Source organism: Pinus tabuliformis, chromosome Q, assembly GCF_031772625.1.
Source record: "Pinus tabuliformis cultivar Carrire ecotype Pingquan chromosome Q, CPIR1, whole genome shotgun sequence".
NCBI classification, from domain to species: domain Eukaryota; kingdom Viridiplantae; phylum Streptophyta; class Pinopsida; order Pinales; family Pinaceae; genus Pinus; species Pinus tabuliformis.
The window spans coordinates 801,044,589-801,050,155 of NC_142296.1; positions in this window are offsets into that span (position 1 = coordinate 801,044,589).

The following is a 5,567-nucleotide window of genomic DNA, read 5'->3' on the forward strand; positions in this document are numbered from 1 at the left end:
TGTCAAGACAGTCATCCATGTTTTCCCAAACACCGGAAACATTTTTATCTGGCAGTCCTTCTATTCCTACGAGGTACTAGTCACTCTCTGGTACTTTTTCAAGAGCATCTCCTCGACCGATAAAACAAGTGTTATCATCTGGAAATAATGGAACTCAAGCGTTGAACATAGAACAGATCCTTATGATGTCTGGTAGTATTCCAAATCCTCAACCTCAAGGTAGTTAGTTACCACCCGGGGGCAACCTCAAGGTAGTCAGTTATCGCCGGGGGGGGTCAACCTCAAGGCAGTCAGTTACTGCCTGTGGGGCAACCCCATGGTAGTCAGTTACCACCTTAAGGGCTTCCTCAAGTTTATCAATCTTTAGGACAGTATATACCCCAAGGTCAACCTCAGACTCAGTACATACCCCAAAGTCAACCCTAGTTTCAATACATACCTCAAGGTCAACCCTAGTTTTAGTACATGCCTTAGGATTATCAACCCTAAGGTTAGTACCCAACTCAATGTTTCCAACCACCTTCTGGTGACCATTTTTTCAAGGAGCTGGAAATTTACCACCTAATTATCAACCCTATGTTCAACCAGGTTATGGTCCTCCATATGCACAACCTTTTGTAGGTCCATACTCCAGAATTAACATGGTGTGGGATTCATCTCAAACTCAACAGACTTTACAACCTAATGTGCAGTTAATTAATCAACCTAAACAACCTTTGGTTTCTGGTCCAACCCAGCAACCTGTCCAACCTAATATTCAAACCCATGCATCTGGTACAGTTCAGCAACTTGGGCCTAGTTCACCTCGTACTCCACCCCAAACTGTTGCAACTACTGCAACCTCTTTTCAACCTACAACACCTATTTCTGGAGTATCAACAGCTTTGGTTTCTACTATTCCTACATCAGTGCAAATTCCTCAAGTCTCTGTGCCTCAGTCAAGACCTACGGTTCAGACTTCAGTCTAGATGCCTGCGGGATAAGTTAGTATGATTGCTACCATTTCTACAAGTCAACAACAATTTACGTACCAACCATACCAGGGGTAGTATCAATTTGGTCATAATGTGCAAAACCTAGTTTATCAGTGTCAACCGTATCCTGGCTATACTTATCAACAACCTCAACAACCCTAGTTTGGTCTGGTTAATCCTAGTTTCTTGGGAGGTTATAACATTCCTAATTCAAATCTGATTCCAGGTTATCCTAGATATCCTCCTCCTGGAACTAGTCTCACTACTCAAGGTTTTCGCGACCCTAACCATCAGTTACCATTTATTGCAACTTTGGATTTACCTGATTTGTCGCGCCTTACAAACAATCTGATTTACTATATTCCGTATTGGCTACCAATACCTAATAAGTTGCCCAGTGATATCCAAAAATTCAAGGGTAAGTTAGGAGAGGATCCTTCAAATCATGTTATGACTTATCATCTCTGGTGTGCATCTAATTCCATCATTGATGATTCAATTCGTTTGTGTCTTTTTCAACAAACTCTTATTGGTCTTGCAGCCAAATGGTACATTGAGTTACCACGAGCCTCTTTTTATAACTTTAATCAGTTAGCCACTGCTTTATTAACTCATTTTCAGTTTCCTATCAGATATGAAAATGGCACATAACTGTTTACTTCACTAAAACAATCCACTTCCACATATATTTCTAATCACATTCATGAATGGCGACATAGAAGGCGCTTAGTGAAAGTCTTCATTCCAGATCAAATTTTAGCAGAATGGTTTATTAAATCATTGTTACCTAAAATCACTGAAGATGTAGCTAAGGGAGGAGTTTTTACGGAAGAGAAAGTCATTGCTCAGGCCCAGTACCTTGACCTCGTTTATACGCAGTCAGGTACTTTACATGAAAAAATCCCTGATCTTCCAAAACACGGTCAAATAACTGCAGCCCCTTGAGGGTCTCATGCCTCTGATGGTATGATTGGTACAGTTAGCACTAAAGGTAAGAAGAATCTTCAAAGAATTCTTCTCCTATAATAACTTTACTTGATTCCCCGATAGGAGAATCTTCCGCTGAAATTTCTGCCGACATTCATGTCATAGAATCATCTACGGCCAAATCAAAATCTGGCAATAAAAAGAAGGGGAAGAAGAAAAATAAACAAAATTCAAAAGATAAAATAGATAAAAATGAATCTATTGCTAAAAAGAGAAAACCTCGTTATCCTTGTTTCATTTGCGCCAAGGATCATTTTACCAAAGACTGCCCACATCGAGCAGAGGTTTCGAAAATCATTAAAGGTTCTCAAACACCTGCTGTCTTGAAGGATCCTTTTCTTACTCAAGATAGTAAGATGATTGGTTCTTCCTCGAATGCCTCAGAAGAACCCATAATGATGATGTCTCATGTCAGGATTGCGATGCGATCGCAAGATCATGATAGTAAAAATCCTGTTGGTGATAAAGAAGTAGAATCTTCTAATTCAAACACATCAACTACATCTCCTCCTAGTTCCGGTCCACTACAGATCAAGAAACCAAACCCTAACTTAGTAATCAAACCACCTGCTAAAGGTATACTTTAGAAATCAGCTTTCAATCCACATGCAAGAGGTACTTAGAATTATAACATTGTTGAAGACTTAGTTATTTCCCCTTCAGCAATGTCGGCTTTGGAAGTGCTGCAATCGTGCCCAGCACAGCGTAAATTATTATTGTCTACTATAGGACCTGTTGATATTTAGGATTCAAACCTAATAATCTTCGATTTAGAGAATAGTACACCCAGCCTCCCTCATCCAATGGCTTTCCAGATTCCAGTGTTAGTAAAAAACAGACCTTCTTTTAGGACTGTGATTGATGAAGGGGCTTCTACGTGTATTATGTCGATCCAGTGTTGGAAATCACTTGGTTCTCCCACACTCAATCAGTATCTGACCATTCTAAAGGCTTTTGATTGCTGCGGGTTCCATCCTTTTGACATTTTGCAGCATTTACCTATAGGGGTTGAAGGAAAAACCATAAATCTAGATGTGGAGGTGGTTGGTGCCCCTCTAAATTACAACCTTCTCCTGGGTCGTAGTTGGTCTTATGCTATGATTGTTATTGTTTCATCCATCTTTCAGCTTATCAAGTTTCCTCATAACGAAAAGATCATTACGATAGACCAGAGGACTTATTTCTCATCCGACCCAGCCTCTGTAGATAGCATTCAGCACATCAGTAAAATGACTATCCTTTACAAGGATGTTGGCATAAGTTTGATCAATGATTCTGGTTTACTAGGAACTTTTTCCTTCCTTCACCCTAACGTATCACCTTTTATAGCAACTGTTCATATGATTTCATCGAATACTCTTACTTTTGATGATCCTTGGATTGTACCTTCCGATTCTGAGGTGGATTCATTTGATGGCGCGATGCCTTTGAGTCACTTTGAAATTGCATATCAAGTTGTACAGTCGTTTTCTGATGCCTATTCAACTGAAACTGGTCCAATGAATGTGATCCATGGAGAGTCACTTTCAATATCAAACTCAACTTCATCAACGTTTTCTGATCCTGTTCATTCTGATGAGCAGATTCGTGAACTATTGTCTGTTGATGATTTACCATGGGAAGATCTGCATCACCGATCTTCATTTTTACCTGAGCTTGATCATTTTGAAAATGATTTCTCTTCTATTTTTATGACTGACTATGTCAAGGAACCATAGAATCCATTGCAACATTTTGATTCTGAGTTAAATTTGGAAAATATTTCTCGAACGGTTCCTATTGACATTTCAGTTAAGCCTGGAATTATTGAAAACATTCATATAGGTGCTTGTTGTACGGATGATGAAATCCAAACTTACAAAGCCCTATTTCAAGAATTTCGTGAAGTGTTGTCCTGGTCATATGAAGAAATGCTAGGAATCGATCCGTCAATGGTTGTCCATGAAATCAAAACATACCTAGATGTTAAACCTGTCTGACAACACTTACGTCAGATACATCCGCGAAAAGTTGCTGCTATAAAAGCTGAAATTGAGAAATTACTTCATGCAAGTTTCACTTATCCAATTCCTTTAACCTATTGGGTATCGAATATTGTTCCTGTCAACAAAAATCAAGGAACGTTAAGAGTATGTATCAACTATAGGGATATTAATCGAGCTTTTCCTAAAGACAATTATCCAACACCCTATATCGATCAAATTATTGATGATTGTGCTGGTAGTGAAATTTTTTCCTTTATGTATGGTTTTTCTGATTACAATCAAATCAACATACTCCCTACTGATCAACCTAAAACAGCTTTCATTTGTCCATGGGGGACATTTTCTTATTGCAAATTACCTTTTGGATTGAAGAATGATGGAGCAACTTTTCAAAGGGCTATGTCTTATGCATTTCATGACATCAAGGATATTGTGCAGCCTTATCTCGATTATTTACCTACCCACTCATTACGTAGAACTGACCATCTCACTCATTTACGAGCTATCTTTATGAGATTTAAGAATTATCGAATTCACCCGAATCCACACAAATGTGTATTCTGTGTAGAAACAGGTCACCTACTAGTGTTTATCATGTCAAAGGTAGGCATTCGTGTTGACCCCTTGAAGGTGGAAGCTATTGTCAATCTACCTCCTCCTTCAACTCTTTGCCAACTCCAAAGTTTGCAAGGGAAAGAAAATTTTTTGCGTCGTTTCATTCCTAACTATGCCGAGATAACGAAAGGTTTTACTAGATTGTTAAAATAGAACATTCCATTCTTTTGGGATGAGATCACTGATCGATCCTTTGATGTACTCAAACATGCATTGACCCATGCACTGTTACTGCATCCTCCCAATTACAACCAGGATTACTTTTTGTACATCGTCGCTTCTCATTCCACCATTGGGATGGTTTTAGTTCAGGAAGATCAATTCAATAGTGAACATGTGATTTACTATCTTAGTAGAACTCTGCATCTAACTGAGATTAAATATTCACACGTGGAGAAATTGGCCTTGGCAACTGTTCAAGCTGTCTAAAGATTTCATCACTACATCTTATTATGCAAAACCATGGTAATTTCTGACTGTAACCCTATGATGTATATCTTTACCAAACAATTGCTAGGGAGCAAGTATTCCAAATGGATAGTTATCCTACAGGAATTTGACTTGGAAATTGAAAAATCCAAGGCAAAGAAATCCTTGGTTTTTACCGAACTGATGTGTGATTTCTTGCGTACTAATATTGAAACTATGGCGGAAGAGCCCATTGCCAATGAATCCTTGTTTCTAATTAGTGCTCTTGATCCATGGTATGGAGATATTATTGTTTATCTCCAAATCTAATCTTTTCGGCCTGAAATCTCATGATCTCAGTGATGGAAAATATGTTTCCAATCCCAACAATACAATATTATTGGTGATACACTTTATTGTCATGGAGCGGGTTCTATTTTCCAACGTTTTTTAACTCGTGAAGAAGCTAAAAAGGTTCTAAATGACTCTCACTTTGGAGCATGTGGCGGTCATATGTCTGGGTATGCCACAACCCAAAAGATTTTGCGCGCTGGTTATTTCTGGCCATCTTTATTCAAAGATTGTATCTATGCAGTCC